Source organism: Elephas maximus, chromosome 21 (genome assembly GCF_024166365.1).
Source record: "Elephas maximus indicus isolate mEleMax1 chromosome 21, mEleMax1 primary haplotype, whole genome shotgun sequence".
Classification (NCBI taxonomy): Eukaryota; Metazoa; Chordata; class Mammalia; order Proboscidea; family Elephantidae; genus Elephas; species Elephas maximus.
The window spans coordinates 50,684,475-50,697,246 of NC_064839.1; the positions used below are offsets into that span (position 1 = coordinate 50,684,475).

Below are 12,772 nucleotides of genomic sequence, written 5' to 3' on the forward strand. Positions count from 1 at the left end.
TTTTGGGCCCCCCAGATTCTGAGATCCCCGCGGTGAGGGTGGGGTCTTGTTCGTGCCCATCCCTCGCTGCGCAGCACAGGGGCTGGTAGAGTGGACTCACCAGTGTTTGTGGAAGAACTTGTGGAATGAGTTAATTCCAGGCATCTGTGCACAGTAGGTCCACATCGGTGAATGATCGGTGAGTGTGGGGGAGGCTCTTAGCTCCTCTAGCCTTGGTCTCTTCATCTGTCAACAAGGGACCAGGATTTAGGTGTTACAAAGGAACCTTCTTCTGGATCTTAATGGCTTTAGCTGTTTACCCACACAGGTTGCCGTCAGTTGCGGCGGAGCCAGCTCAGATTCTCGATGACCTACGTATAACAGAACGAAACCTGGCCTGGCCCTATGCCATCTTCATGATCTTTGGTACGCTTGAGTCCATCGTTGTGACTATTGTGTCAATCCATCTCTTTGAAGGTTTTCCTCATTTTTGCTGACCCTCTACCAAACATGATAGCCACTTCTAGAGATTAGTCTTTTCTGATGACATGTCCAAAATAAGCAAGATAAAGTCTCACCATTCTCGCTTCTAAGGAGCATTCTGGTGGTATTCTAAAACTGATTTGTTCATTCTTCTGGCAGTTCACAGTATATTTAATATTCTCCACCAAGACCACAGTTCAAATGCATCAATTCTTCTGTCTTATTTTCTCATTGCCCAGCTTTTTCATGCATATGAGGTAACTGAAAAGACTGTATCTTGGATCAGGTTTGCCTTAGTCATCAAAGTGACATGTTTGCTTTTTAGAACTTTAAGGAGGTCTTTGGCAGCAGATTTGCCCAATGCAATACGTTGTTTGATTTCTTGACTGCTGCTTCCATGGGTGTCGAATGTTGATCCAAGTAGAATGAAATCCTTAACTTCAGCTTTCTCCCCATTTATCATGATGTTGCTTATTGGTTCAGTTGTGAAGATTTTTATTTTATGTTCAGGCGTAATCCACACTGAAAGCTGTGGTCTTTTACCTTCATCACTAAGTGCTTCAAGTCATCCTTATTTTGGGTTAGCAAGGTTGTATTATCTGCATGTTGCAGGTTGTTAATGAGTCTTCCTCCAGTCGCGATGCCTCATTCTTCTTCATACAGTCTGGCTTCTTGGACTATTTGTTCAGCATACAGATCGAATAACTAAAGTGAAAGGGTACAACCCGAACAGGTTAAGGATGCTAAACGCCTAAGTGCCAAAAGTAGCAAGAGCAAGGTTTGGACCCTGTGCTGCCTTTCACCAGCTGTGGGATTTGGGCACTCTCTTCTCCAAACTTCAGTTGTCCCATCTGTGAAGTGGGTAATTTCCACCTCACTGCATTCCGGTGAAAATTTAATGGGATAATGAATGTAATGCCCTTGGCCTTGACGGAGGTGTTACTGCTGACATCTTCGAAACATCTTTGAGTCTTGTTTCCGCATCTGTAAAATGGAGATAATTAGTATGCGTGCGCGTTTGTGTGTGCATGCGAGTGTGCATGTTCTGTGCGTCTGCGTGCTGGGTCACGGCGGCACGAAGGCCAGAGGAGAGTGAAGTTTTCCACCCCGGGTAGAGGGAGGGAATAACCTTAGCAAACGTGTGTTCTGCACCACAGTGTACAGGGCCCCCGCTCTTCCCTAGTTCATTTGCAACCGTCTTGGGCGTCTCCTCCCTATTCCCATTTTCCAGTTGAGGCGCAGAGAGATTAGATTTAAAGAGTTTGCAAACCTTCGACGGAAAGTGCTTGGCACCGCGCCGGGCTCATAATTAAGAGCTCAGTGAAGACGATGCTTTCCCAGTCACGAGCAGGACAAGAGCGCCCCCCTCTCACGCGGGGACCCGGGGCCCTGCTTGCCCACCCGGGCGCCGGCCTCCCTCCGCCCCCAGGCGGGGGCGGGGCCGGGGCTGCGCGGCCCTATCAGCGCCGCCGGCCAGCCGGGGGCGTGGCCTGCGGGGTTCCCCGCAGCCTATAAGAGGGGGCGCGCCGGGCGCGGGACCCACTCGCATCCAGCTCCGCTCGGGCGTCCGGTGTCCTGCAATCAGCCTGCTGTGCCCGCGCTGCTACCGCAGCTGCTTGACGCGGGAGACACCGCGAGGTGGTGATCGGAGCTCTGCCTAGGTAAGTGTGCCTTAGCTTCCTTCTCTGGGCCGGTCTCCAGCCCCTCTTTGCAAGCCGTGATTCTGTAATACCTGACAGCGTCTGGGGAAGCTGTAGGAACCAGTAGAGACAAGGTCTCTTAGGGTTTCTGTGTGACGGGCACTAGGCTGAGAGCTTCGCCTGCATCTCAGAACCGTTGTTCCCTTTTCCAGATGAGAAAACTGAGAGAGAGAGGACCCGTCATTTGCTCAAGAATCCATAGGTAGGAAGCAAAGGAGCCGAATTCAAAGCTGGTCAGCCAGGGGATCCGTGCTCCTGGAGGCTATATACTCTTTTGCCAGCCTTTGTGCACAGTGGGGTCAATTAATGGAAAGCCGACAGCAGGTGTGTGCCAGGCTTTTGAAGACTTCTACCCACGTGTGGAGGCCCACGGTCAACACAACAGCATGTGTATTCTGTTCTGTAGTGTACAAGGCCACGCCCCTTTATGGTTTCATTTGCAACAAACCTGCAAGGTAGCCTTCCTCTTCCCATATTTCAGATGAAGAAACTGAGGTGCGGAGAGGAAAAGTGAGTTTTGCAGGCAGAGCCAGGATTGGAGCCCAGCTCCTGATGAACATCTCAGGGCGTGGGGGCGTGTCAAAGTTCCCCCTGAAGCTCCGGGAAACAGGCTCCTGGCTCTCTTCTTGTGCTGGGAGGTGAGGAAATTGGCTGCCCCAGGTGGAGAGAGCGAGAGTCAGCCCGACACGGGGAGCAAACCCAGAGTTTCCTTTGCCAAGGGCTGGGCTGGTGGGCAAGCCGGGAAGGGCTAGCTGATGCCTGCTCACTGAAGTCTGAAAGCACACCAGGTCTTCAAAGCAAGGAGATGCTAATGCTGCTGTTTAGAGGTCAGTTTTGAGAACCACTAGTAGAGCAGTGATTCTCAAAATTTATTATATTTAAGAATCACCTGGGGATCTTGTTAAAATGTAGATTCTGATTCAGTATATCTGGGGTGGAAATGCAAATTCTCAGCAGAGATTTGAATCTGAAGGAACTGGTTCCAAGCCCTGGAGCAAATTTGAGTCGGGCCTCTTTCAGCCAAAAGATGAGGTGCTGCTTTGGGTGAGAGAAGTGGCTGGGAGCCATGCAAACACCCGGCTCACCTTGCTACCCAGACTGGGTTTGTGAGTGTCCACCCTGGGACTTTGGGCCCCTTGCCCTAGAAGAATAGGCTGATCCTGCCTTCCCCAGCCAGGCCAGGGCATCTAGGGACTGCAGTCTGTTGGGTGGGAGACTAGGGTGTGCAGAGCAAGATAAGGGGCATGTCCCCAAGTGGACTGAGAGGGGATGTGTTGCAGGGACCTGATTTGCTCCTTCCATGCGGGGGAAGGAGCATGAGTGTGGGAGCTGTGCTGGACACATCTCTGCTGTGCCAGGTTTGTGCCAGGACCCCAGGCATGAACTTTACCTGCACTATCATCCCTTCAGTAAACCTGGGCAGAGTCTTCTAGATCCCCGTTTCACAGATGAGGAAACCAAGGCTCAGAGAGGTGAAGTACTGTCCCAAGGTCACCCAGCTGGTGTTCGATGCTGTCAAATCCGGGTTGGTCTGGCTCCAGACCCTCACTCTTAACCACTGGGCCCGCCTTCTATAAGAAACCTCCCTGCCCACTGCCAGCTCTGCCCTTGAACTTCTCACCAGGTATTGTTTTGTCTGAGAGAAGCTCCAGGTGAAAGAGCTGGAGGAGGATCACCGAAGGGGGCTGATTTTGATCTTGGCAGAGTCTCTTGAGATGTGGGAGTAGGAGGAGTCATGACAGCATTGATATGATAATCCACCAGCTGATGTGCACGGCACTCTCCACGGGCCAGGCACACTCAGGGTTTTACAGGAATAACCTTCTTCTTGTCTGTGAGATGGGCTCTGTACTGCCCTCCTTTTAACAAGGAGTAAATTGAGGCTCAGTGTGACTAAGGAACATGCCTGAGACAACACAGCTAGAGTAGGGCAGAGCTGCCAGCCCAGCAGAGCCCCGCCTAGATTCTGGAAGAAAGTGCCCAGCCAGTGACTGTCCACATGACTGTCACAGCAGAGTGGGCTACTGGTCAGGCTCCTCATGAGAGGTGGGCATCTTCGATGTTGCAGGAGTCTTTAACGTTGCTGACACAGGAGCTTGGGCTTGATTCTACCGGCAGGTACCTAGTACCTGTATCCATGGGGACCTGAATCAGTGCTGGCTCCCAGAGCCCTGCCCGCAGCTTGGGGAGGACAGCTGGCTTGCTGGGGAGAGCCTGGAGCCCCGGAGGGAAGAATGTGAGGTGTTTTAAAGCCTCCACCCTTCATCCCTCAAACACCCCAAGTTGAATATCTTTCTGTCCTTGCGTAGGTTCCAGCTGAAAACTGGCTTTCAGAGGCAGTGCTGACCTCTTTGGCCTGTGGGAGCTGGACAATTCCTTTTCCGTGTCACAGTGTAATATGCTGTGTTATGTGAGGTGCCTCCATGTCTGCCTGCTCCCGGCCAGGAGCCTTGCCTTTTTTTTTTTGCAAACTCACTGGTTTTTGATCAGTCCCAGATGTACAGACCCAGCATCATTCAAAGGGGCTGATGGCCTGTCAAGAAAGAAAAATACAACATGGGTACCCTTTTATCCCACTTCATTTTCAGTTCATTGAGGAAAACAGACGCTCAGACTTAATGGGATGGGGGCCTGGGAACACCTAGTAAAGTCCTAAAGGAGTTCGGTCTGTTCTGGAATAGGGAGGACCAGACAGATCTAGGCGGTGGCTGTAGGTAGGACCTGCGATGTCTTCTTTTCTTCTCTTTGAAAAAAAATGTTTATTTTAGTAAAATATTCAGAAACATAAAATTTACCATGTTAAAATGTGCAATTCAGAGACGTTTAGTATATTCACAGTGTTGTACAACCATCATTACTATTTAGTTCCAGGACATTTCCATTATCCCAGAAGGAAGCCCTGAACTCATGAGCAGTTGCTCCCTGCCCCTCTCTCCCCACAGCTCCTGGCAACCACTAATCTACTTTCTGGCTCTATGGGTTTGCCTACTCTTGGCATTTATTATAAAGGAAATCTTACAATATGGGGCCTTTTGTATCTGGCTTCTTTCACTTCGCATAATGTTTTCAAGGTTCATCCATGTTGTAACATGTATCAGGACTTTGTACCTTTTTTATGACTGAGTAATATTCCACTGTGTTGGCATACCTCATTTTGTATGTTCATTTATCAGTTGATGGAGATTTGGATGGTTTCTACCTTTTGTCTATTGTGACTAGTGATGCAATGAACTTTTGTGTTAGGTTTTTGTTTGAACACCTGTTTTCATTTCCCTTGGATTATATTGAGGAGTGGAATTGGCTGGCTCATATGGTGACTCTGTGTTTAACTTATTGAGAAATGCATGCTGTCTTTTCTCGACTTCCTTCTTGAAGAAGCATCAACTCAAATTGTTTCGTTCCTAAACATGTTGAGGTCCCTCACTTTGGTACAGGGAAATCCTGGCATCTGGGTGTTTTGTCAAAGGTGTTGACATTCTACCCTGGGTCACAGCAGCAACTGCCAGAGGGTCCTGTCTGGGACCTTGCCTTGGGGGAGCCCTACTTTGTACCCCATGCTGTGCAATTGTAGTAGTCTTTGGCAAACACCCACCTTTCAAAAAGACAAAAGGCCATGAGGACAGGCAGTTTCTTGTGGTCCAGCCCAAGGGAGATTTATCTTCCTTGATTTTCCTGAGTGCTGTGTCAGCTTAGACAAAAACACCGATTCAGGGGAAAAAAGTCCTAATGAGGATTATGCAACTTTAAAAAAAAAAATTATAAATTATGACATCTCACATTTTCAACCCAAATTTCTCGGATATGTCCCATATTGCGTGCAGAATGGCTCTATCCCGGAAGAAAGAAGAAGCAAAAAGAACTGAGCTTCCATTTTGCCTGCAGTCAAGTGGTTCTGGAATCAACCTGCCCCTAAGTTATTCTGAGCCAATTCTGACTCATAGCGACCCTATAGGACAGAGTAGAACTGCCTCATAGGTTTTCCAAGGAGTGGCTGGTGGATTTGAACAGCCAACCTTTTGGTTAGCAGCCTGAGCTCTTAACCACTGTGCCACCAGGGCTCCTAAGTTCTTTTGGATGGGAAAACACCCACTCAGGTTTCTCTCAGGTTGGGACGCTGGCATTTACCTGTCATCTTCAGAAACTGATTTGATAAGACCCTGAGAACTTTCTAGAATGAAGAATAAGCATGTTACTGGCATGGAAAGGTGATCGTGAGTGAGTGGAGAGTTGGCAGGGGTGTGCCAAGGGAGGGACCATGTATATGCAAAGGCCTGGAGGTGGAGAAGGGCCTGGAATACTTGGAGAATGGCAAGAAGTTTGGGGCACTAGAGGCTAAGGACCAGGGGAGGGGACAGCGAGGGTCTGCCCTGCAGGTGTGATGAGTTGAACTGAGGTAGTGGACTTGTCACTGAGGCCACAGGGTGCCCCCAAGTGAGTTCCCACAGGACAGTAACTTGTTCATGTTTGCATATGAGGACAGATCACCCTGGAATGAGCAGAGTTTCCCCAGTGTGGGGAGCACCAGGATGTGCTCCCCAAAACGACTGAATGTAGATCTGGCAGCCAACCCCCTGAATCCCAGAGTCACTCTTGGTGATTCTCCACTGGTCCTAACACCTCCCCCACACCCTAACCCCTATACAACACAGAGAATGGGTTCCCTCCAACATAGTCCACATCCAGGCCAGCGGCAGCTGGAGGTGCTAACTTTGTCCTGTCTTCAGAGTGCCTACTTTCACGCTTACCTCCTGCTGATGGTGAAAGTGATCAGGCTCTCCCAGAATGGCAGTGATACGAAGCTTTCTTTTTTAAAGTAATAAATAAATAAGCAAGCCAATTTAAATAAAAGTATGAAATATGTACTCATACAGGTAGGTAACAGGCAGGTAGGGAGAAACTTGGGAAAGGGGTATGTGAAGGGTTGAAGTATGGCAAACACTGGATTAAGGTGAGGCTTCAAGGAGGTTTGAGAGGCGGTTCTCAAAGTGGGGGCCCTGGACCAGCAGTGTCAGCATCCCCTGGGAGCCTGTTAGGAATACAGATTCCCAGGCCGTGCCCCAGCCTTCCTGCCTCAGGTGCCCTGGGAGCGGGGCCTAGCAGTCTGTGTTTTCACAAGGCTACCAGCACTTTCTGATGCCCCTCAGGTCTGAGACCCACTGCCCCAGAAAGCTGAGGAAGGCCTGCCCCCACACAGCACAAAGATGGGATGGGAGGGGCTGCCTAGTGGGGGTCATGTGACCAGAGAAGTCACATAGCAAAGAGGATGTGAGAGGCTTAGGAGCTAAAATGACCACCTCCTTCCAGAATCTAGGGGCCCCTGAGAGCCAGTTGTTTGCATGAGTCTTTCTCCTGGAAGAATGTTCAGCTTGCTGGTGTTGTGACTGCCAACACTTTGGGACCTGGGCACATGTCCAGAAGATTCCAGGGTATGTGTAGTGTCCCTGTGTGCCTAAGAGCCTGCTAGGTGCATCTCTCTAGAGTCCCTAAGAGCCCCCTCTCAAAGAATGAATTGTTTTCTCGCTTGCATTTAAAAATAAATATGAGTATATGTCACCTCCTGCTGTCCCCTCCTTCCTGGCCAAACCAGTGCTCCCAACACAGCCAGTCTGTTCTCTTTGGGAGGAAGGCTCCTGCTGCTGAAAACGCTGTTTATCCCTGGGCACCCCCAAGGCTGGGCTTTCCCGGGATGGAGGCGGTGTTTTCAGATGGGTTAGGCCCTGTCGGACAAAGTGCCCTCTCATTTTGGATGAACCGGGCCCTGTCTGAGAGCCGCGGGGCGGTCCAGGAGAGAGGGTGCAGCCGGCTGGCACGGCTCTATCTCGGCTCCAACATGCTCAAGTTCAAGTGCCCTTTGAAGGGTGCCTGAGACCAGGCTCTGGACTTGTCTCAGCTTTGGACTCTTGAGGAAAAACCCTTGGAGACTTCTCTTGCAAAACCATGTCTTTTCTCTGTGTCCACTGTTGCTTGTCTCAATCCACCCTTCAAAGGAAGCTAGAATCCAGAGTGATTCCAAATTTTTTTTTGGGTGTGTGCTTTTTATTGAAGTTGAATATACTAGAAAAAGTGTACCACTATTAGCGTACTGGCGGATGAATTTTCACAAAGGGCATGCATCGTGTGACGGCCCCTCCTCATTGTTCCCTGCACCCCCAAAAGGGTAGACATTTCCGGGCTTCTAATGGCCTAGGTTGGTTTTGCCTGGTTTTGAACTGTGTGTAAATGGAACTTCACATGTGTCATCTTTTCAGTCTGGCTTCTTGTGTTCAGTATTATGTCTGGGAGATTTGTCTGTGCTGTTGCACATTGAAGGGTCATCAAAACATAAATCATGCCCTACCAGCATCCTGCTTAACTCTCCAGGCTCCCCTTGGAGTAAATAAACACTCCTTGGCATGGCCTTGGAAACCCTGCTGGTATAGTGGTTAAGAGCTACGGCTGCTAACCAAAAGGTCACCAGTTCGAATCCACCAGGCAGTCCTTGGAAACTCTATGGGGCAATTCTACTTTGTCCTATAGGGTTGCTATGAGTCAGAATTGACTTGATGGCAACAAGTTTTTTTGTTTTGGCATAGCCTTGGAGGCCCCTGCCACCTGGCCCTGCCTATTTCTGTGAACTCCTCTCCCCCTGGCCCTGAGTCTGCCCTAGGTCATGCTAAGACAATGTACATCTGAGCCTTTGTCCTAGCTGTTCTGCTGCCTGAGTTCCCTTTCTTTACAGTCTCAGTGGGACCTTTGCTGTCCACCTCAATCAATCAGAGAGGTCTTCCTTCTGCCCCTGCCCCTGTGCTCACCACCCCATCTTCCTGGGCTGTTTTCATCAAGCTGCCTCTGGTGTCTGAAACCTGCATTTACCTATTTACCGTGATACCTATTGTCTGTCCCCCCCAGTTCCCCAGGACAGACTGCTTTGTCCCCTGTGTGTCCCCAGGACTCCATGGGTTTGACCCCAAGTTTGACCCTGAGGATGTCCATCTGCAAGATGGGCTGAAGTTCTATAGCCTAGATCTACCTCAAGTTATTGGACCATGTGTTCAAAAGCAGGGGCCATGACTCAGCCTTTTGGATGCCACCACATGCCGTGAGTCACCCATTTCAGGCAAGAAGGCCACTCTGCACAGGCATGTGTGTCATCCCTGAGCCCTGAAGCTGGGGTGACCTGGGCCTCCCGAATGCCCCCAGAGGAGAAGGGAAGGAATGTTCACCGAATTCCCGTCATGTTCCCAAGACTCTGCCCCAGCCCTTTGTAAACACTATTTTGTGTAGTCTTTACTGAGCAGAACTGTGTACCATAGGGTTTCCAAGGCTGTAATCCTTTTAGAAGCAGACCGCCACATATTTCTCCTGTGGAGCGGCTGGTGGGTTCGAACCGCCAACCTTTGTGTTAGCACCTGAGTTCTTAACCATTGTGCCACCAGGGCTCTTTCTTAAACCCTTGGGAGAAATCCACGTCCTCATTGTGCAGGTGAGGGACTGGAGGCTCTAAGAGCTTGAGGAGCTTCTGGTGGCCCACAGTTCTATGGGGGTGGACGCAGGATTCAAACCCAGCTCTGACCTCAATGTCCACGATATTCCCACTCCATTGCCTTCTGGTAGTTGGTGACGGTTTCCCCCTTGAGATGGAGGTTCCTGATGTTTATCTAATGCTTTACTGGGATCAGTTTTCAGGGAAACATCCCAACATCTGTAAGAAGGGAGAGAGAAGCCCCAGGAGCATTTGTGCTGAGTGTTTTCAAAACATATTAATTTATCATCCAGTGACTTCAAAGTGGCTTTGCTTATACATAATCTTGGCTTATGTTGAGTGCACCTGGTGTTTAGCTCTTTTATGTGCAAAGTAGAGTAAATTTGTGTTTGTTGAATTTTTCTTCTCTTTTTGTCCAGAATTTTGTATATTTGGAGCATAGTGTAAAAGAAATCAAATGACTCTTGTATGTGTCTGAATAAGCATCTAGAAGTATTGTCCCCTAAATCCCATAAGGATGTATATCTTGCTGAGGGGAGAGGCAGGAAGAAGGTGTGTGTAGGGGGGGCGGGGGGGTGGATGCTGGTTATTCTGCCAACCTGAGTAAACCGAGAGGCCAGGGCTGGTGCAAAGCCGGAAGCAAGGGACGGAGCAGGCCTGGGTCCTCCTGCATCTGGGCGCTAATCCTGTTTAAGAGAAACTCCTGGATCCGTTGGAGGAGGGGGATTGGGGCCGCACTGTCTGGGGTTTACCAGACGGTCTGAACAGGAGGTTCTGCCCAAAGCTGCTTCTCCTCCAGCCACGGCTTCATTCCTGGAATTCTGGGTGGTTTGTGGGTATGATTCTGATCTGTCCCTGGCTTCTTGCTCAATTTCTGAGTTCTCCTTTGTACCTCTGAGGAAGAGCAGAGCCCGGGGAAGCACCCAGCTCTTTGGGGGGAGCTGCCATCACATGTGTGGCGAACTTCAGCCGAACAGGTTGCACAGACATGGGACAGTAGGTCAGCATTGCCCTGACGCTTTAGAGAGTCAATCAGAGAGTGATAAATAAGTGGGTGTTGTCTGCAGGCATTCTGCAGGACTGGACGCAAGCTGCTCATCTTGTTTGGGCCTCAATTTCCTCATCTGTAAATTGGTGCTAATAATCTCAGTAATCCCATCAGTTTGTGGAGTGGATGAAATATAAGGTGATTGGAGTACAGCAAGAAGTTCTGGTGGCACAGTGGTTAAGTGCTCAGCTGCTAACTGAAAGGTTGGCAGTTCAAACCCACCAGCTGCTCCTTGGGGGAGAGAGAGAGATGTGGCAGTCTGTTTCCATGGAAATTGTTGTTAGGTGCCTTCGAGTTGGTTCCAAGTCATAGCTACCCTGTGTACAAAGAAACAACAGCCTGCCTGGCCCTGCGCCATCCTCACAATCATTGCTGTGTTTGAGCCCATTGTTGTAGCCGCTGTGTCAATCCATCTCGTCTAGGGTCTTCCTCTTTTTCACTAACCCTCTACCTTACTAAGCATCACCCAGGAGATGTCCAAAGTACATGAGACGAAGTCTCTATATCTTCATTCAAAGGAGTGCTCTGGCTGTACTTCTTCCAGGACAGACCTGTTCGTTCTTGTGGCAGTTCATGGTATATTCAGTATTTTTTGCCAACACCATAATTCAAAGGCATCAATTCTTCTTTAGTCTTTCTTATTCATTGTCCAGCTTTTGGATGTGTATTGGAAACCCTGTGAGACAATGGGTTTGGGAGTAAAGCACCCTGCATGGTGCCTGCCCCTTCATGCACCCTTCATGTATCAAGTGTTGGCTAGGTTATTGGCAATAAATGTTTGCTGAGTGACACTTAGGTGCTGGAGTATAAAGCTGAATAAAACTCAAGGGCAGCCAATGGTAGGTTAGAAATGGCCTGTACCAGCTCATGAGAGCTCATAGTTAAGTTTTCAGGAATGTTGTAAGCCAGTTAACACAACCTCATTAAACACTAAACGATACGAACTTACAATTAACTAAGTCATGACAAACGAAGGTAATACTCAAAACTTACCAGTTATAAGTTGCCAGAGAGTCAGCTCCGACTCATGGCAGCCCCATGTGCGTCAGGGCAGAATTGCGCTCCATAGGGTTTTCGGTAGCTGTGACCTTTTGGAAGTAGATTGTTAGGACTTTCTCCTGAGGTGCCTCTTGGTAGTCTTGAGCCTCCAGCTTTTCAGTTAGCAACAAAGTGAGTTAACCATCTGCACTACCCAGGGGCTCCACTCAAAACTTTTCACTTCCTGATTATTTTGGTAGAGTTTACTATTATTTCTGCTCTTGAGATTGTATCTATTGTAACTGTATGCTGGGAATACTAAATAACAATGTGCTGTTGTGAATCTTGTCCCAGAAACTCCATGTTCAAGGGTATCATGTTGGTAGCTTGTAATTGGCTATAGTGGGAGTATTTATGCCATGGAAATTGGCAAATACTACAAATCAGGGCTCTTTGGTTTTTTTGTTTGTTTGTTTTGAGAGCTGGTTGTTAAACCTTTACCACCGCACCCCTGGTTCCAGCCCTCAAGAAGCTGATGGTCTAGCAGGAGAAGGGTAGTATGAGCTGACACAATCCAGGGTGATGAGTTCTAGAGCTGAAAGACACTCATGTGCCTGTTAACTCAGCTAAGATTCAGCCCTGGGAGGGAATGGAGCTTCACGACAGAAATGGCATCTGAACTAGGTAATTGTCATCAACGTGAATTACCAAGTACATTTGTATGGATGGCTTTTGGCCCAATGGTTGACATTAACCTTCCAGACCTAATTCATGACATCTTAGAACTACTTCTTCAGAAAACTGAGGGAAAATGGCCAAGACTGAAGGCACGTACTGAGCTGCAGTGTGTTTCGAATTTGGTGGAGGATTTTTCCTCCCTAAGCAATAGACATTTAAAAGGGTATTTTTAAAATTGGATTTTGTCTTAAGGCAGAGATGCGGCTTTGAAATAGTGTGGTAGAGAATAGTCTCTTCACTTAATTCCACATTATTAATCCCAGCCTTCTAAAAGTCCTTCCCACAACACATTTGTGGAACATTTAGCGTCATCGTTATTACGATAGCTAACACTTGGTGCACACAATGTCCATTATTTTGTTTGTTCCTCACAGGTCCTCAAAG

General features: G+C 48.7%; 1 protein-coding gene across 3 annotated transcripts in view; it reads left to right on the forward strand.

The window, feature by feature from the left end:
* The first annotated feature begins 2,014 nt into the window (after positions 1-2,014).
* CRISPLD2 (cysteine rich secretory protein LCCL domain containing 2) overlaps positions 2,015-12,772 on the forward strand; it is a 105,240-nt gene continuing 94,482 nt past the window's right edge. For all 3 annotated transcript variants that reach the window (XM_049863646.1, XM_049863645.1, XM_049863647.1), the window contains exon 1: positions 2,015-2,123. The gene's annotated coding sequence lies outside the window, so the exon portion shown is untranslated. The remainder of the gene's footprint in view (positions 2,124-12,772) is intronic.